Source organism: Manis javanica, chromosome 5, assembly GCF_040802235.1.
Source record: "Manis javanica isolate MJ-LG chromosome 5, MJ_LKY, whole genome shotgun sequence".
Taxonomy (NCBI): domain Eukaryota; kingdom Metazoa; phylum Chordata; class Mammalia; order Pholidota; family Manidae; genus Manis; species Manis javanica.
The window spans coordinates 115529794-115555070 of NC_133160.1; the positions used below are offsets into that span (position 1 = coordinate 115529794).

Below are 25277 nucleotides of genomic sequence, written 5' to 3' on the forward strand. Positions count from 1 at the left end.
ATTTCTTTGACATATCTTCTTGTATAGTAGCTTAAGTATGTATAGGTTTTAAACTACTAACTAATTTGCACACACATATTAACATAATAGGAATACGGTGACATAAACAAAGCAAATCTATAATTACCATCCATCTCCAGTGAAGCCAAGAAAACCATTTAGGCACCCTAGGCATTTGTGAAAATTTATCTATGATATGATGGATATTGTCCAACTGTACTTGAACCATCAGACAAATTAAAGCAGCCCATTTCTGGGATCTATTCACATCCCATATGTTCTTTTAACCATAAATAGTCTATAGTCATGAGATTTTGGAGTGCTACAACTTGCACCCCTCCCAACTCCTGGTTGAGTTCCAACAGTACAGATCTGGTCAAATTCGTTGTCTCACTGTATGCACATGCCAGCCTAAACATCTCCCTCCTCATTCCTATGGCAAGTCCAGGAGACGGTGGGCTGGATGCAGCCACAACCGCAGCATCGTCCAGATACCTATGGAGGCTTTTTGATGATCATCCCCTGGCACAAGTCCTCCAGAGAGTGCTGATGCCGGAAGCTCCTCCTCATATCGTATCTTAGTTCATTTTCTGGGTATCCAAGCTAGGCCTTGATCTTCTGCATAGAAACAAACAGACCCTTTGCCCACACATTGACATGCCCTCTATACCACTGTGCAGAACTCATTGGAGGTCAGCACACAATAACTGCTTTTTTTTTTTTAATTAAGAGAAAGGAATATTATCAGAAAAGAGTACCTCCATAGCTGATCATCTGACACCCTTTAAGTGATCAACATTAAGGATATTTAAAGCATGCGTTGATCTTTGATTTACCAATACTTTTATCCTGTCAAGGAGTAATCCCCCTTTTCTTTCTTTCTTTTTTTTTTTTAATATTTAATCTACACTTACATGAAGAATACTATGTTTACTATGCTCTCCCCTATATCAGGTCCCCCCTAACAACCACATTAAGGTTACTGTCCATCAGCTTAGAAAAATGTTGTAGAGTCACTACTTGTCCTCTCTGTGTTGTGCAGCCCACCCTCCCCTTTCTCCCTCCCCCCATGCATGCTAATCTTAATATCCCCCTTCTTCTCCCCCACCTTATCCCTCCCTGCCCACCCATCCTCCCCAGTTCCTTTCCCTTTGGTACCTGTTAGTCCATTTTTGGGTTCTGTAATTCCGCTGCTGTTTTGTTCCTTCAGTTTTTCCTTTGTTCCTATACTCCTCAGATGAGTGAAATCATTTGGTATTTCTCTTTCTCGGCTTGGCTTATTTCGCTCAGCATAATACTCTCCAGCTCCATCCATGTTGCTTCAAATGGTTGGATTTTTCCACTTCTTATGGCTGAGTAGTATTCCATTGTGTATATGTACCACATCTTCTTTATCCATTCATCTACCAATGGACATTTAGGTTACTTCCAATTCTTGGCTATTGTAAATAGTGCTGCGATAAACATAGGGGTGCATCTGTCTCAAACTTGATTGCTGCGTTCTTAGGGTAAATTCCTAGGAGTGGAATTCCTGGGTCAAATGGTAGGTCTGTTTTGAGCATTTTGATGCACCTCCATACTGCTTTCCACAATGGTTGAACTAATTTACATTCCCACCAGCAGTGTAGGAGGGTTCCCCTTTCTCCACAGCCTCGCCAACATTTGTTGTTGTTTGTCTTTTGGATGGCAGCTATCCTTACTGGTGTGAGGTGATACCTCATTGTAGTTTTAATTTGCATTTCTCTGATAATTAGTGATGTGGAGCATCTTTTCATGTGTCTGTTGGCCATCTGTGTTTCTTTTTTGGAGAACTGTCTGTTCAGTTCCTCTGCTCATTTTTTAATTGGGTTATTTGTTTTTTGTTTGTTGAGGCATGTGAGCTCTTTATATATTCTGGATGTCAAGCCTTTATCGGATGTGTCATTTTCAAATATATTCTCCCATACTGTAGGGTTCCTTTTTGTTCTATTGATGGTGTCTTTCGCTGTACAGAAGCTTTTCAGCTTAATGTAGTCCCACTTGCTCATTTTTGCTGTTGTTTTCCTTGCCCGGGGAGATATGTTCAAGAAGAGGTCACTCATGTTTATGTCTAAGAGGTTTTTGCCTATGTTTTTTTCCAAGAGTTTAATGGTTTCATGACTTACACTCAGGTCTTTGATCCATTTTGAGTTTACCTTTGTATATGGGGTTAGACAATGGTCCAGTTTCATTCTCCTACATGTAGCTGTCCAGTTTTGCCAGCACCATCTGTTGAAGAGACTGTCATTTTGCCATTGTATGTCCATGGCTCCTTTATCAAATATTAATTGACCATATATGTTTGGGTTAATTTCTGGGGTCTCTAATCTGTTCCACTGGTCTGTGGCTCTGTTCTTGTGCCAGTACCAAATTGTCTTGATTACTATGGCTTTGTAGTAGAGCTTGAAGTTGGAGAGTGAGATCCCCCGTACTTTATTCTTCTTTTTCAGGATTGCTTTGGCTATTCGGGGTCTTTGGTGTTTCCATATGAATTTTTGAATTATTTGTTCCAATTCATTGAAGAATGTTGCTGGTAATTTGAGAGGGATTGCATCAAATCTGTATATTGCTTTGGGCAGGATGGCCATTTTGACGATATTAATTCTTCCTAGCCATGAGCATGGGATGAGTTTCCATTTATTAGTGTCCCCTTTAATTTCTCTTAAGAGTGACTTGTAGTTTTCAGAGTATAAGTCTTTCACTTCTTTGGTTAGGTTTATTCCTAGGTATTTTATTCTTTTTGATGCAATGGTGAATGGAATTGTTTTCCTGATTTCTCTTTCTGTTGATTCGTTGTTAGTGTATAGGAAAGCTACAGATTTCTGTGTGTTAATTTTGTATCCTGCAACTTTGCTGTATTCCGATATCAGTTCTAGTAGTTTTGGAGTGGAGTCTTTAGGGTTTTTTATGTACAGTATCATATCATCTGCAAATACTGACAGTTTAACTTCTTCTTTACCAATCTGGATTCCTTGTATTTCTTTGTTTTGTCTGATTGCCGTGGCTAGGACCTCCATTAGTATGTTAAACAACAGTGGGGAGAGTGGGCATCCCTGTCTGGTTCCCGATCTCAGAGGAAATGCTTTTAGCTTCTCGCTGTTCAGTATAATGCCGGCTGTGGGTTTATCATATATGGCCTTTATTATGTTGAGGTACTTGCCCTCTATTCCCATTTTGCTGAGAGTTTTTATCATGAATGGATGTTGAATTTTGTCAAATGCTTTTTCAGCATCTATGGAGATGATCATGTGGTTTTTGTCTTTCTTTTTGTTGATGTGGTGGATGATGTTGATGGATTTTCGAATGTTGTACCATCCTTGCATCCCTGGGATGAACCCCACTTGGTCATGGTGTATGATCCTTTTGATATACTGTTGAATTCTGTTTGCTAATGTTTTATTGAGTATTTTTGCATCTACATTCATCAGGGATATTGGTCTGTAATTTTCTTTTTTGGTGGGGTCTTTGCCTGGTTTTGGTATTAGGGTGATGTTGGCCTCATAGAATGAGTTTGGGAGTATTCCCTCTTCTTCTATTTTGTGGAACACTTTAAGGAGAATGGGTATTATGTCTTCTCTGTGTGTCTGATAACATTCCGAGGTAAATTCGTCCGGCCCCGGGGTTTTGTTCTTGGGTAGTTTTTTGATTACTGTTTCAATTTCTTTGCTCATAATTGGTTTGTTTAACTTTTGTGTTTCTTCCTTGGTCAGTCTTGGGAGGTTGTATTTTTCTAGGAAGTTGTCCATTTCTTCTAGGTTTTCCAGCTTGTTGGCATATAGGTTTTCATAGTAGTCTTTAATAATTCTTTGTATTTCTGTGGAGTCTCTCGTGATTTTTGCATTCTCATTTCTGATTATGTTGATTTGTGTTGACTCTCTTTTTCTCTTAATAAGTTGGGCTAGAGGCTTATCTATTTTGTTTATTTTCTCGAAGAACCAGCTCTTGGTTTCGTTGATTTTTGTTATTGTTTTATTCTTCTCAATTTTATTTATTTCTTTTCTGATCTTTATTATGTCCCTCCTTCTGCTGACTTTAGGCCTCATTTGTTCTTCTTTTTCCAGTTTTAGTAATTGTGATGTTAGACTATTCATTTGGGATTGTTTTTCCTTCTTCAAGTGTGCCTGGATTGCTATATACTTTCCTCTTAAGACTGCTTTCGCTGCATCCCACAGAAGTTGGGGCTTAGTGTTGTTGTTGTCATTTGTTTCTATATATTCCTTGATCTCTATTTTGATTTGTTCATTGATCCATTATTTAGTAGCATGTTGTTAAGCCTCCATGTGTTTCTGAGCCTTTTTGTTTTCTTTGTAGAATTTATTTCTACTTTCATACCTTTGTGGTCTGAAAAATTGGTTGGAAGAATTTCAATATTTTGGAATTTACTGAGGCTCTTTTTGTGAGCTAGTATGTGGTCTATTCTGGAGAATGTTCCATGTGCACTTGAGAAGAATGTATATCCTGTTGCTTTTGGATGTAGAGTTCTATAGGTGTCTATTAGGTCCATCTGTTCTAGTGTGTTTTTCAGTGCCTGTGTGTCTTTACTTATTTTCTGCCCGGTGGATCTATCCTTTGGGGTGAGTGGTGTGTTGAAGTCTCCTACAATGAATGCATTGCAGTCTATTTCCCTCTTTAGTTCTGTTAGTATTTGCTTCACATATGCTGGTGCTCCATTGATCCATTATTTAGTAGCATGTTGTTAAGCCTCCATGTGTTTGTGAGCCTTTTTGTTTTCTTTGTAGAATTTATTTCTACTTTCATACCTTTGTGGTCTGAAAAATTGGTTGGAAGAATTTCAATATTTTGGAATTTACTGAGGCTCTTTTTGTGAGCTAGTATGTGGTCTATTCTGGAGAATGTTCCATGTGCACTTGAGAAGAATGTATATCCTGTTGCTTTTGGATGTAGAGTTCTATAGGTGTCTATTAGGTCCATCTGTTCTAGTGTGTTTTTCAGTGCCTGTGTGTCTTTACTTATTTTCTGCCCAGTGGATCTCTCCTTTGGGGTGAGTGGTGTGTTGAAGTCTCCTACAATGAATGCATTGCAGTCTATTTCCCTCTTTAGTTCTGTTAGTATTTGCTTCACATATGCTGGTGCTCCTGTATTGGGTGCATATGTATTTAGAATGGTTATATCCTCTTGTTGGACTGAGCCCTTTATCATTATGTAGTATCCTTCTTTATCTCTTGTTACTTTCTTTGTTTTGAAGTCTATTTTGTCTGATATTAGTACTGCAACCCCTGCTTTCTTCTCACTGTTGTTTGCCTGAAATATGTTTTTCCATCCATTGACTTTTAGTCTATGCTTATCTTTGGGTTTAAGGTGAGTTTCTTGTAAGCAGCATATAGATGGGTCTTGCTTTTTTATCCATTCTATTACTCTATGTCTTTTGATTGGTGCATTAAGTCCATTTACATTTAGGGTGACTATTGAGAGATATGTACTTATTGCCATTGCAGGTTTTAGATTCATGGTTACCAAAGGTTCAAGGTTAGCTTCTTTAGTATCTTATTGCCTAACTTAGCTCGCTTGTTGAGCTGTTATATACACTGTCTGGAGATTCTTTTCTTCTCTCCCTTCTTATTCCTCCTCCTCCATTCTTCATATGTTGTGTGTTTTGTTCTGTGCTCTTTTTAGGGGTGCTCCCATCTAGAGCAGTCCCTGTAGGATGCCCTTTAGAGGTGGTTTATGGGAAGCAAATTCCCTCAGCTTTTGCTTGTCTGGGAATTGTTTAATCCCGCCATCATATTTAAATGATAGTCGTGCTGGATACAGTATCCTTGGTTCAAGGCCCTTCTGTTTCATTGCATTAAGTATATCATGCCATTCTCTTCTGGCCTGTAGGGTTTCTGTCAAGAAGTCTGATGTTAGCCTGATGGGTTTTCCTTTATAGGTGACCTTTTTCTCTCTAGCTGCCTTTAAAACTCTTTCCTTGTCCTTGATCCTTGCCATTTTAATTACTATGTGTCTTGGTGTTGTCCTCCTTGGATCCTTTCTGTTGGGAGTTCTGTGTAATTCCATGGTCTGTTCGATTATTTCCTCCCCCAGTTTGGGGAAGTTTTCAGCAATTATTTCTTCAAAGAGACTTTCTATCCCTTTTCCTCTTTCTTCTTCTTCTGGTATCCCTATAATACGAATATTATTCCTTCTGGTTTGGTCACATATTTCTCTTAGTGTTGTTTCATTCCTGGAGATCCTTTTATCTCTCTCTATGTCAGCTTCTATACGTTCCTGTTCTCTGGCTTCTATTCCTTCAATGGCCTCTTGCATCTTATCCATTCTGCTTATAAATCCTTCCAGGGATTGTTTCACTTCTGTGATCTCCTTCCTGACATCTGTGATCTCCTTCCGGACTTCATCCCACTGCTCTTGCATTTTTCTCTGCATCTCATCCCACTGCTCTTGCATTTTTCTCTGCATCTCATCCCATTGCTCTTGCATTTTTCTCTGCATCTCTGTCAGCATGTTCATGATTTTTATTTTGAATTCTTTTTCAGGAGGACTAGTTAGGTCTGTCTCCCTCTCAGGTGTTGTGTCTGTGATCTTTGTCTGCCTGTAGTTTTGCGTTTTCATGGTGATAGAGATAGTTTGCAGAGCTGGTACAAGTGACTGCTGGAAGAGCTTCCCTTCTTGTTGGTTTGTGGCCTTCTCCTGGGAGAATAGCGACCTCTAGTGGCTTGTGCTGGGTAGCTGTGCGCTGACAGGTCTTCTGCTTCCTGCCCAGTTGCTATGGGGTTTATCTCCGCTGTTGCTGTGGGCTTGGCCTGGCTGGGGCTGTTCCTCCACACTGGTGGAGCCCCATTGGAGGGGGAGTGGCCGGGAGGTTAGAGTGCTGCCCAGGGGTTAGAGTGCTCAGAGATCTCCAGATTCCCTGCCTCTGGTCTAAGTGACCTATCCTGCCCCTTTAAGACTTCCAAAAAGCACTCTCCAAACCAAAACAACAACAGCAACAATGAGAGAGGGAACAGAAAGAAAAAAAAAGGAAAAAACACGCGATTTTTTTTTTTTGTCCTCAGGCGCTGTTCCCAGGCACCCGCTAACCAGTCCCGCTTCCCTGCCTCCCTAGCACCAGGGTCCCTGTCCCTTTAAGGCTTCCAAAAAGCACTCGCCAAAAAGAGAGAAAAAAAGGGGAAAAACGCGCGATTTCCTCCGTCCTCAGGTGCCGGTCTCAGGCACCCGCCCACCGGTCCCACAGGGAAAAACGCGGGATGTTCTTTGTCCTCAGGTGCCGGTCCCAGGCACCCGCTCACCAGTCCCGCCGCCCTGCCTCCCTAGCACCGGGGTCCCTGTCCCTTTAAGGCTTCCAAAAAGCGCTCGACAAAAAGAGAAAAAAAAAAGGGGAAAAATGCCCGATTTCCTCTGTCCTCAGGCGCCGGTCTCAGGCTCCCGCCCGCCGGTCCCACAGGGAGAAACGCGGGATATTCTTTGTCCTCAGGCGCCGGTCCCAGGCACCTGCTCACCGGTCCCGCCACCCTGCCTCCCTAGCAACGGGGGCCCATCCCTTTAAGGCTTCCAAAAAGTACTCGCCAAAAAAAAACCGCTCCGGTTTTCTTTCCACCCGCTGGGAGCTGGGGGGAGGGGCGCTCGTGTCCCGCCGGGCCAGGGCTTGTATCTTACCCCCTTCGCAAGGCGCTGGGTTCTTGCAGGTGTGGATGTGGTCTGGATGTTGTCCTGTGTTCTGTGGTCTCTATTTTAGGAAGATTTTTCTTTGTTATATTTTCATAGCTATATGTGTTTTTGGGAGGAGATTTCCACTGCTCTACCCATGCCACCATCCTGGCTCCGCTGCTTTTCTTTTTTTTTAAGAGAAAGGAATATTATCAGAAAAGTGTACATCTATAGCCGATCATCTGATACCCTTTAAGTGATCAAAATTAAGGATATTGAAAGCATGCATTAATTGTTGATTTACAGTTCGTTTTATCCTATCAGGGAGTAATCCCCCTTCTCTTTCTTTCTTTTTATTTTTGTTATCTTTAATCTACACTTACATGAAGAATATTATGTTTACTAGGCTCTCCCCTATAACAGGTCCCCCCTATAAACCCCCTTACAGTCACTGTCCATTAGCATAGCAAAATATTGTAGAATCACTACTTGTCTTCTCTGTGTTGTACAGCCCTCCCCTTTCTCCCCCACCTATGCATGCTAATCTTAATATCCCTCTTCCTCTCCCCCCCCCCTGCTTATCCCTCTCTACCCACCCATCCTCCCCAATCTCTTTCCCTTTAGTACCTGTTAGTCCATTCTTGGGTTCTCTGATTCTGCTGCTGTTTTGTTCCTTCAGTTTTTCCTTTGTTCTTACACTCCACAGATGAGTGAAATCATTTGGTATTTCTCTTTCTCTGCTTGGCTTATTTCCCTGAGCATAATACCCTCCAGCTCCATCCATGTTGCTGCAAATGGTACGATTTGCCCTCTTCTTATGGCTGAGTAGTATTCCATTGTGTATATGTACCACATCTTCTTTAACCATTCATCTACTGATGGACATTTAGGTTGCTTCCAATTCTTGGCTATTGTAAATACTGCTGCGATAAACATAGGGGTGCATCTGTCTTTCTCAAACTTGATTGCTGCGTTCTTAGGGTAAATTCCTAGGAGTGGAATTCCTGGGTCAAATGGTAGGTCTGTTTTGAGCATTCTGATGAACCTCCATACTGCTTTCCACAATGGTTGAACTAATTTACATTCCCACCAGCAGTGTAGGAGGGTTCCCCTTTCTCCACAGCCTCGCCAACATTTGTTGTTGTTTGTCTTTTGGATGGCAGCTATCCCTACTGGTGTGAGGTGATACCTCATTGTAGTTTTAATTTGCATTTCTCTGATAATTAGTGATGTGGAGCATCTTTTCATGTGTCTGTTGGCCATCTGTGTTTCTTTTTTGGAGAACTGTCTGTTCAGTTCCTCTGCTCATTTTTTAATTGGGTTATTTGTTTTTTGTTTGTTGAGGCATGTGAGCTCTTTATATATTCTGGATGTCAAGCCTTTATCGGATGTGTCATTTTCAAATATATTCTCCCATACTGTAGGGTTCCTTTTTGTTCTATTGATGGTGTCTTTCGCTGTACAGAAGCTTTTCAGCTTAATGTAGTCCCACTTGCTCATTTTTGCTGTTGTTTTCCTTGCCCGGGGAGATATGTTCAAGAAGAGGTCACTCATGTTTATGTCTAAGAGGTTTTTGCCTATGTTTTTTTCCAAGAGTTTAATGGTTTCATGACTTACACTCAGGTCTTTGATCCATTTTGAGTTTACCTTTGTATATGGGGTTAGACAATGGTCCAGTTTCATTCTCCTACATGTAGCTGTCCAGTTTTGCCAGCACCATCTGTTGAAGAGACTGTCATTTTGCCATTGTATGTCCATGGCTCCTTTATCAAATATTAATTGACCATATATGTTTGGGTTAATTTCTGGGGTCTCTAATCTGTTCCACTGGTCTGTGGCTCTGTTCTTGTGCCAGTACCAAATTGTCTTGATTACTATGGCTTTGTAGTAGAGCTTGAAGTTGGGGAGTGAGATCCCCCGTACTTTATTCTTCTTTTTCAGGATTGCTTTGGCTATTCGGGGTCTTTGGTGTTTCCATATGAATTTTTGAATTATTTGTTCCAATTCATTGAAGAATGTTGCTGGTAATTTGAGAGGGATTGTATCAAATCTGTATATTGCTTTGGGCAGGATGGCCATTCTGACGATATTGATTCTTCTTAGCCACGAGCATGGGATGAGTTTCCATTTGTTAGTGTCCCCTTTAATTTCTCTTAAGAGTGACTTGTGGTTTTCAGAGTATAGGTCCTTCACTTCTTTGGTTAGGTTTATTCCTAGGTATTTTATTCTTTTTGATGCAATTGTGAATGGAATTGTTTTCCTGATTTCTCTTTGTATTGGTTCATTGTTAGTGTATAAGAAAGCTACAGATTTCTGTGTGTTAATTTTGTATACTGCAACTTTGCTGTATTCTGATATCAGTTCTGGTAGTTTTGGGGCAGAATCTTTAGGATGTTTTATGTATAATATCATGTCATCTGCAAATAGTGACAGTTTAACTTCTTCTTTACCATTCTGGATTCCTTGTATTTCTTTGTTTTGTCTGATTGCCATGGCTATCACCTCCAGTACTATGTTAAATAGCAGTGGGGAGAGTGGGCATCCCTGTCTAGTTCCTGATCTCAGAGGAAAAGCTTTCAGCTTCTCGCTTTTCAGTATAATGTTGGCTGTGGGTTTCTAATATATGGCCGTTGTTATGTTGAGGTACTTGCCCTCTATTCCCATTTTGCTGAGAGTTTTTATCATGAATGGATGTTGAATTTTGTCAAATGCTTTTTCAGCATCTATGGAGATGATCATGTGGTTTTTTTCCTTCTTTTTGTTGATGTGGTGGATGATATTGATGGATTTTCGAATATTGTACCATCCTTGCATCCCTGGGATGAATCCCACTTTGTCATGGTGTATGATCCTTTTGATATACTTTTGAATTTGGTTTGCTAATATTTTAGTAAGTATTTTTGCATCTACATTCATCAGGAATATTGGTCTGTAGTTTTCTTTTTTTGGTGGGGTCTTTGCCTGGTTTTGGTATTAAGGTAATGTTGGCTTCATAGAATGAGTTTGGGAATATTCCCTCCTCTTCTATTTTTTGGAAAACTTTAAAGAGAATGGGTATTATGTCTTCTCTGTATGTCTGATAAAATTCCAAGGTAAGTCCATCTGGCCCGGGGGTTTTGTTCTTTGGTAGTTTTTTTATTATTGATTCAATTTCATTGTTGGTAATTGGTCTGTTTAGATTTTCTGTTTCTTTCTGGGTCAGTCTTGGAAGGTTGTATTTTTCTAGGCAGTTGTCCATTTCTTCTAGGTTTTCCAGCTTCTTGGCATATAGGTTTTCATAGTAGTCTTTAATAATTCTTTTTATTTCTGTGGAGTCTGTCTTGATTTTTCCATTCTCATTTCTGATTCTTTTGATTTGTGTTGATTCTCTTTTTCTCTTAATAAGTTTGGCTAGAGGCTTATCTATTGTGTTTATTTTCTCGAAGAACCAGCTCTTGGTTTCATTGATTTTTGCTATTGTTTTATTTTTCTCAATTTTGTTTATTTCTTCTCTGATCTTTATTATGTCCCTCCTTCTGCTGACTTTAGGCCTCATTTGTTCTTCTTTTTCCAATTTTGATAATTGTGATGTTAGACTATTCATTCGGGTTTGTTCTTCCTTCTTCAAGTGTGCCTGGATCACTATATACTTTGCTCTTAGGACTGCTTTCGCTGCATCCCACAGAAGTTGGGGCTTTGTGTTGTTGTCATTTGTTTCTATATATTCCTTGATCTCTATTTTAATTTGTTCATTGATCCATTGATTATTTAGGAGCATGTTGTTAAGCCTCCATGTGTTTGTGAGCCTTTTTGTTTTCTTTGTAGAATTTATTTCTACTTTCATACCTTTGTGGTCTGAAAAATTGGTTGGTAGAATTTCAGTATTTTAGATTTTGCTGAGGCTCTTTTTGTGGGCTAGTATGTGGTCTATTCTGCAGAATGTTCCATGTGAACTTGAGAAGAATGTATATCCTGTTGCTTTTGGATGTAGAGTTCTATAGATGGCTATTAGGTCCATCTGCTCTACTGTGTTGTTCAGTGCTTCCATGTCCTTGCTTATTTTCTGCCTGGTGCATCTATCCTTTGGGGTGAGTGGTGTGTTGAAGTCTCCTAAAATGAATGCATTGCAGTCTATTTCCACCTTTAGTGCTGTTAGTATTTGTTTCACATATGCTGGTGCTCCTGTGTTGGGTGCATATATATTTAGAATGGTTATGTCCTCTTGTTGGACTGAGCCCTTTATCATTATGTAGTATCCTTCTTTATCTCTTGTTATTTTCTTTGTTTTGAAGTCTATTTTGTCTGATATTAGTACTGCAACCCCTGCTTTCTTCTCACTGTTGTTTGCCTGAAGTATGTTTTTCCATCCCTTGACTTTTAGTTTGTGCATGTCTTTGGGTTTGAGGTGAGTTTCTTGTAAGCAGCATATAGATGGGTCTTGCTTTTTTATCCATTCTGTTACTCTGTGTCTTTTGATTGGTGCATTCAGTCCATTTACATTTAGGGTGACTATTGAAAGTTATGTACTTATTGCCATTGCAGGCTTTAGATTCGTGTTTACCAAAGGTTCAAGGTTAGCCTCTTTAGTATCTTACCGCCTAACTTAGCTCGCTTATTGAGCTGTCTGGTGATTCTTTTCTTCTCTCCCTTCTTATTCCTCCTCCTCTGTTTTGTTCTGTGCTCTTCCTAGGAGTGCTCCCATCTAGAGCAGTCCCTGTAAGATGCCCTGTAGAGGTGGTTTGTGTGAAGCAAATTCCCTCAGCTTTTGCTTGCCTGGGAATTGTTTAATCTCACCATCATATTTAAATGATAGTTCTGCTGGATACAGTATCCTTGGTTCTAGGCCCTTCTGTTTCACTGCATTAAATATACCATGCCATTCTCTTCTGGCCTGTAGGGTTTCTGTTGAGAAGTCTGATGTTAGCCTGATGGGTTTTCCTTTATAGGTGACCTTTTTCTCTCTAACTGCCTTTAAAACTCTGTCCTTGTCCTTGATCTTTGCCATTTTAATTATTATGTGTCTTGGTGTTGTCCTCCTTGGATCCTTTCTGTTGGGGGTTCTGTGTATTTCCGTGGTCTGTTCGATTATTTCCTCCCCCAGTTTGGGGAAGTTTTCAGCAATTATTTCTTCCATGATACTTTCCATCACTTTTCCTGTCTCTTCTTCTGGTACCCCTATAATATGGATATTGTTCCTTTTGGATTGGTCACACAGTTCTCTTAATATTCTTTCATTCCTGGATGTCCTTTTATCTCTCTCTGTGTCAGCTTCTATGCGCTCCTGTTCTCTGGTTTCATTTCCATTAATGGCCTCTTGCATCTTATCCATCTGCTTATAAATCCTTCCAGAGTTTGTTTCATTTCTGTGATCTCCTTTCTGGCATCTGTGATCTCCCCCCAGACTTCATCCCATTTCTCTTGCATATTTCTCTGCATCTCTGTCAGCATGTTTATGATTTTTATTTTGAATTCTTTGTCAGGAAGACTGGTTAGGTCTGTCTCCTTCTCTGGTGTTGTCTCTGTGATCTTGGTTTGCATGTAATTTTGTCTTTTCATTATGATAGGAATAGTTTGCAGGGCTGGTACTAGTGACGGCTGGAAGAAGTTCCCTTTTTGTTGGTTTGTGGCCTTCCTCTCCTGGCAGAATAGCGACCTCTAGTGGCTTGTTCTGGGTAGCTGTGCACAGACAGGGCTTCTGCTACCTGCCTGGCTGTTATGGAGTTTATCTCGCTGTTTCTGTGGCATGGCCTGGCTCAGGCTGTTGCTCCAAAGTGGTGGAGTTGCGTTGGATGAGGAGCAGCTGGGAGGCTATTTATCTCCGTAAGGTGCCTCCGTGCTCCCTGCAGCCCAGGGGATTAGTGTGCCCAGAGATCCCTGGATTCCTTACCTCTGGACTAAGTGTTCTGCCCTGCCCCTTTTAAACTTCCAAAAAGCACCCGCCAAAACAAAACAATGACCACACACACACACAAAAAATGGCAGCTCGTTTTTCTTTATTCTCTGGCACCAGCCTCGGGCACCCACTCACCAGACTTCCTGCCCTGTTTCCCTAGTATTGGGGTCCTTATCCCTTTAGGACTTCCAAAAAGTGCTCGCCAAAACAAAGCAACAACAACAAAAAAAACAAGAAAAAAAAAAAAAGGTGGCCGCTTGGGTTTCTTTCGTTCTCCGGCGCCAGTCTCTGATACCCGCTCACTGGTCTTGCTGCCCTGTTTCCCTAGTATTGGGGTCCCTGTCCCTTTAAGACTTCCAAAAAGCACTCACCACAACAAAACAACAACAACAACAACAACAAAAAAGATGGCCGCTTGCTTTTCTTTTGTCCTCCGGTGCCAGCCTCTGGTATCCACTCACCATTCTTGCTGCCCTGTTTTCCTAGTATCCAGGGCCCTGTGCATGCACTGTGTCTGCGCTCTGGTCCGGATGGCTGGGGCTGGGTGTTCAGCAGTCCTGGGCTCCTTCTCCCTCCCGCTCAGACCTCTCTCCTCCCACCAGGATCAGGGCGGAGGGGCGCTCAGGACATGCCGGGCCGAGGTTTGTATGTTACTCCCAGCAGCCAACTGGAATCCCAGCCCAATGCACAGCTGCCCGGGCCAGATTCAAAGGTCACTGCTGGCACACAGCTGCCCGACAGGGGCTCTGCTATCATGGAGGAGCACACCTGGCATGCCTGCCACTCCACACAGGGCTCCGCACTGCTCTGATGGAGACGCTGCCCACAGCAGCTTAGGGGACTAACCCAGTGGCTGCTCCAGGAGTGTTGGTAACTGACACAGGCAGTGGAGAAGGGCAAAGCATCCAGCAAGCAGGAAAAGACTTTCTTCTCCTAGCTGACAAACCCACAACCTGCCTATAGCCACCGCTATCACCATGAAAAGGCAAAAAAATTTAGTCCAGTCCAAAATAGTTCAGACAACACCTGAGAGAGGATCTGCAGAGACAGACCTAACCAGTTTCCCTGAAAAAGAATTCAAAATAAAAATCAAAAACATGCTGACAGAGCTGCAGAGAAATATGCAAGAGCTAAGGGATGAAGTCCGGAGGGAGATTACAGACATCTGGAGGGAGACTGCAGAAGTGAAACAAACTCTGGAAGGATTTATAAGCAGAATGGATAATATGCAAGAGGCCTTTGATGGAATAGAAACCAGAGAACAGGAATGCATAGAAGCTGATGCAGAGAGAGATAAAAGGATCTCCAGGAATGAAACAATATTAAGAGAACTGTGTGACCAATCCAAAAGGAACACTATCTGCTTTTAGGGGTACAAGAAGAAGAGAGAGAAAAAGGGATAGAAAGTGTCTTTGAAGAAATAATTGCTGAGAACTTCCCCAAACTGGGGGAGGAAATAGTTGCTCAGACTATGGAGGCACACAGAACTCCTGAGAGATGGAACCCAAAGTGGACAACACCAAGATATATAATAATTAAAATGGGAAAGATCAAGGACAAGGACAGAGTATTAAAGGCATCCAGAGAGAGAAAAAAGGTCACCTACAAAGGAAAACCGTTCATGCTATCATCAGACTTCTCAACAGAAACCTTACAGGCCAGAAGAGAATGGCATGATATATTTAACGCAATGAAACAGAAGGGCCTTGAACCAAGGATACTGTATCCAGCACGATTATCATTTCAATATGAAGGAGGGATTAAACAATTCCCAGACAAGCAAAAGTTGAGGGAATTTGCCTCCCACAAACCACCTCTACAGGGTATCTTAGAGGGACTGCTCTAGATGGGAGCACTCCTAAAAAGAGCACAGAACAAAACACCCAACATATGAAGAATGGAGGAGGAGGAACAAGAAGGGAGAGAAATAATCATCAGACTATGTTTATAATAGCTTAATAAGCAAGTTAAGTTAGACAGTAAGGTAGTAAAGAAGCTAACCATGAACCTTTGGTAACCACGAATCTAAAGCCTGAAATGGCAATAAGTACATATCTTTCAATAATCACCCTAAATGTAAATGGACTGAATGCACCAATCAAAAGACAAAGAGTAATAGAATGGATAAAAAAGCAACACCCATCTATATGCTGGTTACAAGAGACTCACCTCAAACCCAAAGACATGCACAGATTAAAAGTCAAGGGATGGAAAAAGATATTTCATGCAAACAACAGAGAGAAAAAAGCAGGTGTTGCAATACTAGTATCAGACAAAATAGACTTCAAAAATAAACAAAGTAACAAGAGATAAAGAAGGACATTACATAATGATAAAGGGCTCAGTCCAACAAGAGGATATAACCATTATAAATATATATGCACTCAATACAGGAGCACCAATATATGTGAAACAAATACTAACAGAATTAAAGGAGGAAATAGAATGCAATGCATTCATTTTGGGAGACTTTAACAAACCACTCACTCCAAAGGACAGATCCACCAGACAGAAAATAAGTAAGGACACAGAGGCACTGAACAACACAGTAGAGCAGATGGACCTAATAGACATCTATAGAAATCTACATCCAAAAGCAACAGGATACACATTCTTCTCAAGTGCACATGGAACATTCTCCAGAATAGACCACATACTAGGGCACAAAAAGAGCCTCAGTAAATTCTAAAAGATTGAAATCCTACCAACCAGCTTTTCAGACCACAAAGGTATAAAACTAGAAATAAATTGTACAAAGAAAGCAAAAATGCTCACAAACACATGGAGGCTTAACAACATGCTCCTAAATAATCAATGGATCAACGACCAAATTAAAATGGAGATCCAGCAACATGTGGAAACAAATGACAACAACAACACAAAGCCCCAACTTCTGTGGGATGCAGCAAAAGCAGTCTTAAGAGAAAAGTATATAGCAATCCAGGCATATTTAAAGAAGGAAGAACAATCACAAATGAATTGTCTAATGTCACAATTATCAAAATTAGAGAAAGAAGAACAAATGAGGCCTAAGGTCAGCACAAGGAGGAACATAATAAAGATCAGAGAAGAAATAAATAAAATTGAGAAGAATAAATCAATAGAAATAAATCAATGAAACCAAGAGCTGGACTTTGAGAAAATAAACAAAATAGATAAACCTCTAGCCAGACTTATTAAGAGAAAAAGAGAATCAACACACATCAACAGAATCAGAAACGAGAAAGGAAACATCAAGACAGACCCCACAGAAATACAAAGAATTTTTAGAGAATACTATAAAAAACTACATGTTAACAAGCTGGAAAACCAAGAAGAAATGGACAATTTCCTAGAAAAATACAACCTTCCAAGACTGACCCAGAAAGAAACAGAAAATCTAAACAGAACAATTACCAGGAATGAAATTGAATCAGTAATCAAAAAACTACCAAACAACAAAATCCCCGGGCCAGATGGACTTACCTCAGAATTTTATCAGACATACAGAGAAGACATAATACCCATTCTCCTTAAAGTTTTCCAAAAAATAGAAGAGGAGGGAATACTCCCAAACTCATTCTATGAAGCCAACATTACCTTAAAACCAAAACCAGGCAAAGACCCCACCAAAAAAGAAAACTACAGACCAATATCCCTGATGAACGTAGATGCAAAAATACTCAACAAAATATTAGCAAACCAAATTCAAAAATACATCAAGAGGATCATACACCATGACCAAGTGGGGTTCATCCCAGTGATGCAAGGATGGTACAACATTTGAAAATCCATCAACATCATCCACCACATAAGCGAAAAGAAGGACAAAAACCACATAATCATCTCTATAGATGCTATAGAAGCATTTGACAAAAGTTAACATCCATTCATGACAAAAACTCTCAACAAAATGGGCATAGAGAGCAAGTACCTTGACATAACAAAGGCCATATATGATAAACCCACAGCCAACATTATACTGAACAGCGAGAGGCTGAAAGCTTTTCCTCTGAGATCGGGAACAAGACAGGAATGCCCACTATCCCCACTGTTATTCAACATAGTACTGGAGGTCCTAGCCATGGCAATTAGACAAAACAAAGAAATACAAGGAATCTAGATTGGTAAAGAAGAAGTCAAACTGTCACTATTTGCAGATGACATGATATTGTACATAAAAAACCCTAAAGACTCCACTGCAAAACTACTAGAACTAGTATCGGAATTCAGCAAAGTTGCAGGATACAAAATTAACACACAGAAATCTGTGGCTCTCCTATACACTAACAATGAACTAATAGAAAGAGAAATCAGGAAGACAATTCCATTCACAATAGCATCAAAAATAATAAAATACCTAGGAATAAACCTAACCAAGGAAGTTAAAGACCTATACCCTTAAAAACCAGAAGACACTCTTAAGTGAAATTAAAGAGGACACTAACAAATGGAGACTCATCCCATGCTCCTGGCTAGGAAGAATTAATATCGACAAAATAGCCATCCTGCCCAAAACAATATACAGATTCGATGCAATCCCTATCAAATTACCAACAGCATTCTTCAATGAACTGGAACAAATAGTTCAAAAATTCATATGGAAACACCAAAGACCCCGAATAACCAAAGCAATCCTGAGAAGGAAGAATAAAGTTGGGGGCATCTCATTCCCCAACTTCAAGCTCTACTACAAAGCCACAGTAATCAAGACAATTTGGTACTGGCACAAAAACAGAGCCACAGACCAGTGGAACAGAATAGAGACTCCAGACATTAACCCAAACATATATGGCCAATTAATATTTGATAAAGGGGCCATGGACATACAATGGGGAAATGACAGTCTCTTCAACAGATGGTGCTGGCAAAACTGGACAGCTACATGTAGGAGAATGAAACTGGATCACTGTCTAACCCCATACACAAAAATAAATTCAAAATGGATCAAAGACCTGAATGTGAGTCATGAAACCATAAAACTCTTAGAAAAAAACATAGGCAAAAATCTCATGGACATAAACACAAGTGACTTCTTCATGAATGTATCTCCCGGGCAAGGGAAACAAAGGCAAAAATGAACGAGTGGGACTATATCAGGCTAAAAAGCTTCTGCACAGCAAAGGACACCATCAATGGAACAAAAAGGTATCCTACTGTATGGGAGAATATATTCATAAATGACAGATATGATAAAGGATTGACATCCAAAATCTATAAAGAGCTCACACACCTCAACAAATAAAAAGCAAATAATCCAGTTAAAAAATGGGCAGAGGAGCTGAGTAGACAGTTCTCTAAAGAAGAAATTCAGATGGCCAGCAGGCACATGAAAAGATGCTCCACATCGCTAATCATCAGAGAAATGCAAATTAAAACCACAATGAGATATCACCTCACACCAGTAAGGATCGCCATCATCGAAAAGACAAACAACAACAAATGTTGGCGAGCTTGTGGAGAAAGGGGAACCCTCCTACACTGCTGGTGGGAATGCAAATTAGTTCAACCATTGTGGAAAGCAGTATGGAGGTTCATCAGAATGCTCAAAATAGAAATACCATTTGACCCATGAATTCTACTTCTAGGAATTTACCCTAAGAATGCAGCACTCCAGTTTGAAAAAGACATATGGACCCCTATGTTTATCGCAGCACTATTTACAATAGCCAAGATATGGAAGCAACCTAAATGTCCATCAGTAGATGAATGGATAAAGAAGATGTGGTACATATGCACAATGGAATATTACTCAGCCGTAAGAAAAAAAACAGATACTACTACTTGCAACAACATGGATGGAGCTAGAGGGTATTAAGCTCAGTGAAATAAGCCAGGCGGAGAAAGACAAGTACCAAATGATTTCACTCATATGTGGAGTATAAGAACCAAGGAAAACTGAAGGAACAAAACATCAGAAGAATCACAGAACCCAAGAATGGACTAATAGTTACCAAAGGGAAAGGGACTGAGGAGGATGCGTGGGAAGGGAGGGATAAGGGCGGGGATAAAGAAAGGGGGCATTACGATTAGCATGTATAGTGCGTGGGGGTCATGGGGAGGGCTGTGCAACACAGAGAAGTCAAGTAGTGATTTTACAGCATTTTACTATGCAGATGGACAGTGACTGTAAAGGGGTTAGTTGGGGGGACTTGGTGAAGGGGAGAGCCTATTGAACATAATGTTCTGCATGTAATTGTAGATTAATGATACCAAAAAAAAAAAGATTTCTTACTAACAGCTGTGAATGATTTTGAGTATATGGTTTGAGGGAAAAGGGAGGATATGCAGTTTTTCTCCAGGCCTATGACTCAGCACCAACATGGTGCTGAATGTTAGTTTCACACAGTGTCAGTGAAATGATTATATGCATAGGAATTCCAACAGAATTAAAAGAAAACTATTAGAAGTAAAAAGATGTTAGCAAAGTTTTGGATATAAGACCAACTTATAAAAGTCAATAGTAGTTTCCTATACCAATGATTATCAACTATAAAATATAATTGAAATAATGTTATTCATAATATCACCCAAAATGAATACATTTTTAGGAACCAACCTAAAAAAGAAAGCCAATATCTCCGTGGGGAAATATTAAAACTCCATTAAAAATAAATGAGAAGTTTTAATAAATGGAGAGACTGATTTAATGTAGTAAAGATATTAATTTTCCTCAATGACTTTACAAATTCAATGTAATTCTAGTCAAAATTCTACCTACATTTTTTGAAGAACATGGAAACTCCTTTTAAATTTTTTTTATGAAAATAAAAGTTCATGAATAGCTAAGCCACATTTGAAAAAGAAGAGAAAAAAGAGTATTTATTATATCAGATATTAAGACACTTGACCAATATATGGTCAAAAATATGATTGGTTGTGGAGCAGACAGACAGATCAGTGGAATAGAATAAAGCCTCCAAAATTGAATTGTGTATATGGGGAACTTATACAGCAGATAGATAAAATGAAATATTAAAAGATGATGGAAGAACAGATTATTTTAGTAGCATTAGAAAATCTCACTCATGAAGAAAATGAAATTTGGATTCCTACTTTACACTGTGTCCAGAGGAAATTCTGCATAAATTGATATCATTGTGAAAGTTAAAAATTCTAAATCTAGTAGACAAAAATATGTATAGAAAAACATGAACAGCATCGACATAAGAGGACAAGAAACCCAATGAAGAAACAGGGTAAGGATATGAAAAAGCAATATAAAAAGGGAAGTCTGAATGGCTAATAAATTCTTAAAGAGAGACCTAGAATGCTGTAATCAGACAAAATAAATTAAAACAGTAAGATGCCATGTTAAACTTATCAGAACAGCAAAGAGTAGAAATATGCATACAAAATGTTAGACAGGATATGTAGTGATCTGTACTTTAATGCTCTCCTATAGATACGTGGAGTGTTCATTGCTTTTAGGCCCTATGGCCTAGCATATTCTTGGGTGTTTGTCCCAGGGAATTTCTTGCACATCTACAAAAATACATATAAATAATATTAAAATGTGAAATAATGTGTTAGAACTGATGGAAGTATGGAATATTTGAAGAGAGGAGAAAGAAGGGCAGGTTGGTCAGATGCCTGTAAACTTGTTATACTCTCTTTTGGGTTTGAGTCTTGAGGGAAGGCCATAAACCATCTGGATAGGTATGGGGAATCACAAAGCATCTGGGCCATTTGTGCAGGTCTTTATACAATAAAGCCTGGCTTTTGGTTTAAGCCATATCTAACAATGTGAGCCATATCTATCAATGAGCCATATCTAACAATGTAAATCATATCTAACAAGAGGAAAGAAACACAGGTATAGGACGGTGTCTGGAGAAATCAACCTGAGGTATTGTGCCTGATTCCACAGTGCAGGAGATGTGAGGACAATGAGTGAACTGAGGACACAGGCTCGGGAAAAAGTGTATGGGAGCTTCCTGAGAACAAACCAATGTCTGCATCCTCTGCTTCAGTGGAAGGTGTCTGTATGATGCTCTGCAGGGCTAGGAGTGACCAGCCACATTTCAGTAGACATCAATGCCCAGGGCCAAGCCATAACCACCTACTTCATAAACCCAGGTACCAAGAAGAGGCATAAAGACCTACAGATGAAAAACAAGTAGTAGTTTAACTACTTTTCTCCAGTAGTTAAAATCCCTTGATTTCCCTCATACCTGCAACAACATATTGGAGAGGAAAAAGGGGAAGAGAAGCTTTCTAAAAACACAGGGCTAACTGAAGAAAATAGTTAAACAGGAAGGGATGTTTTAATTAGCATGGAGGCTTAGATCAGTTTTAAAATAAGACATTGCATTTCCCCCATCATGTCTGAGTGTAAAGTTTGTGGTATGACCTTGTTCTGTTGCCATGTGCATTTTTATTGCACCAAATTAAGTGTGTGACTCAGGCAATTCTTTTACATACTTAATCTAAACACATGGGAACTCTGTGAACTAAAATGCAGGATGATTCATTCAGAGCAGGAAACACACTTTCACAATGAAACAAGAATCACGAGGGCATGCTATTGATGTGCATCAGGTTTACTCACAAACTATAAAACAGAGGTCCTTGTGTCATAAAAGCAGCTTCTATGACTTAATAGTTTTGACAAGCTGAGAAACTTGAGGTAGCCTCACTCAGGTGATACCAGGACTTTTTATTTTATTTTATTTATTTATTTATTTATTTATTTATTTATTTATTTATTTATTTATTTATTTATTATTTTGGTATCATTAATCTACAATTACATGAAGGACATTATGTTTACTAGGCTCCCCCCTTCACCAAGTCCCCCCCATATCCCCATTCACAGTCACTGTCCATCAGCATAGTAAGATACTGTAAAATCACTACTTGTCTTCTCTGTGTTGCACAGCCCTCCCTGTGGCCCCCCCAACACTATACATGCTAATTGTAATGCCCCCTTTGTTTTCTTCCTGCCCTTATCCTTCCCTTCCCACCCATCCTCCCTAGTCCCTTTCCCTTTGGTAACTGTTAGTCCATTCTTGGGTTCTGTGCTTCTGCTGCTGTTTTGTTCCTTCAGTTTTCATTTGTTCTTATACTCCACATACGAGTGAAATCATTTGGTACTTGTCTTTCTCCACCTGGCTGTTTCAGGACTTTTTAAAAAATCTTTTGACAGATGCTATCCTTTGCTTTTTGATTCTTGGTTAATGCCTTTATTTTGCGTTATTGTGCATGCACCTTGATTTAATACTGATTTAAGGCAATTTCCCCTAATTGTTTTGTCACCAAATCTCCCCGTAGTTATTCTTCCTACTATGTTTTGAGCAATAATCCCTACTAACAGAGAGAATTTGTTACAAGATAGTTGTTTCTGATTCTTAATCAAAGATCTAGAACAATTCAAATTAGAACTTCTGGTCTGTTTCTAGAGCTTGCTACCACCACTTCTCTGCCTTGGTATATTCCAAGCTAATGCTTCCCTGTGATACTCATTTATTATTTCCAGGGCCCCCAAAACTGAGACAGAGTAAAAGTTAGTACTGTGCATTTTTTAGGGAAGAACAGGCTGATTATTGAATCAGTTCACATCTTAGCTTTATTTTTCACTTAGACAAGACAACACTAAACTGGGCCTCATTCATTTAAAGGACATAATAAGATGTCCTACATGGTGTGGGAAATTTAGATGGTTCAATATGCACAAAATTCTTTGTGTTTCATACGGTTTGTCATAGTTTCCACTTTCAGTAATTGTTTGTAAGAAAGTTATCTAATATATGGAAACATTTATGTACACACATCTATTTACTGTAGCATTAAGTGCAAGAAGAAAAAGAAAAGGAACAAAGAAGTAATTAGCTGTTTTTGATAGGTAACTTTCAACCTTGTTTTTCAATGAGTTTGGTAATTACCAGTCTATGTCAACAGGGTTTATCCATAAATTTGAAAAAAAAATTTTTGCATAGCTGTTTTTTTCCCCTTAACACCTTATATTTCCTCCCTGTTTGACCCCATTATCTTGATACATCCACATCTATGTCAAATCACTAAGTTCTGACTATGTACCCGCACTCACTGTGGAAAAAACTTTAGAATCTCTGCTGACAATTAAGCCTGAGAATAGAAAGATGACTGAATGACAAATTGCCCTCTCTTTCTCTTCTTCTCCCCACCTCTGTCTCTCTGTCTCCCTTTCCTCTCAAATGCACAGTCAAGAAAGTCAAGGCTTGACCTGCCCCTTCCTTTGGCCTTTATGTTCCTTGCTGTCCATCCGTACAGTCCTGCGCTCAGAGTTTTCTCCTGCCTCGTGTGCACACTAACGGGTCTTCCTTTCCACTGCTTCTTACTCTGGCACCCTTCTCCCCAGTGACAAAGGGCAGGAAGCAGTAAGAATACTAGGTCATACATTTGTAGATTTCTTCCTCAGAACAGGAATCTCTCTATGGCAGGAACAGAAAGATAGGGAAAAATAGGAAATGGGGACGGAGAATAGTTCTGGATTTCTTTGGCACCTGGCCACTGCTAGGGACACGTTACTGGGTCTGTGACTTAAGCAGCATTATAAACTTGCCAGCTTAAATGGAATTCTTGGCTGCATCTAACAGTTTTTTTGTGTGTTACGGGGGTATTTGAATCTACAGTTTGTCTTTGAACTATTTTATAGCTCTTTAAGTTGTGAAAAACTGATAGTGATGCAAATGATGTCTGTTCATAGAAATGTAAATAGATTTGTCTAGTGAAGTAATTGGTCCTGTGCCCCGACCCGCGGGACGAACGTGGAGTGTAGCCGGAGACGCCTGCAGAAATGAAACAAGCAAGGGACACAAAGAACGACCAGCAAGACAGGGTGTCTGATCAAGCTGGCACAGTTTATTGTTTGCAGGCTTAATTTATACAGGTCAGCAAGGAAGGGGTGGGTAAAAAGACAATTGGACCTTAGGTGGCGCGGGCGGGAAGGTGTAGAGGGGTGATTAGGCCTTGGTTGGCGCCGGCGGGAGCAGAGGACCTGGAAGAGAAGCGGGGAGTACGCCATTTTGTGGGTGAGGGCCCTTTGGTCTCCGGCAGTCCTGTTCTTAGTATGGAGTTTACAAGTATTGGATCTATCAGCAAGTTTATCTCAGCGATCCTGATTGACTGATGGAAAACTGATGGTGATTCTTATGGTAGAAATGCTAATACATTTTGTCCAGTGAAGATGCAATCAATTCCACTCTATGCATCTACTAGCAAACTCATTTTAGCATTCCTGATTGCCTCTATATGTGTCTATTTGAATTATCTTTTGCAGCAGTCATTTTTACATATTATTGGTTCCTTCATGAATTAATTAAATATAATTTTTGACATGTGTTAACTTTATATTTGTATGAGAGTTATGATATTACTCTTTAAAAAATAGTACATAATCTTGTCATTTGCAACAAGATGGATGGACTTGAAGGGCATTATGCTAAGGGAAATGAATCACACAGAGAAAGATAAAATGAATACCATGATCTCATTTATTGTGCAATCTAAAAGACAAAACAAACAAACAAACAAAAACCCAAGTTGTATTTATACACAGAGAACAAATGCCAGAGAGGAGTGTGTAGGGAGAGCAAAATGGGTGAGGGGGTCAAAAGGTCCAAATTTCCTGTTATAAAATAAATAAGTCACGAGGATGTAATGTACAGGATGGTGAATATAGTTAAGATTAGTTAAAACTGTAGGGCATATTTGAAAATTGCTAACAGAGTAGATCTTTAAAGTTCACATCATAAGAAAAAATTTTTGTAACTATATATGGTAACAGATGTTAACTAGACTTGTGGTGATCTTCACAATGTAT

General features: G+C 39.7%; 1 long non-coding RNA gene across 1 annotated transcript in view; it reads left to right on the forward strand.

The window, feature by feature from the left end:
* LOC140849386 (uncharacterized) overlaps positions 1 to 25277 on the forward strand; it is a 138665-nt gene that overhangs the window by 5331 nt on the left and 108057 nt on the right. The window lies entirely within an intron of this gene.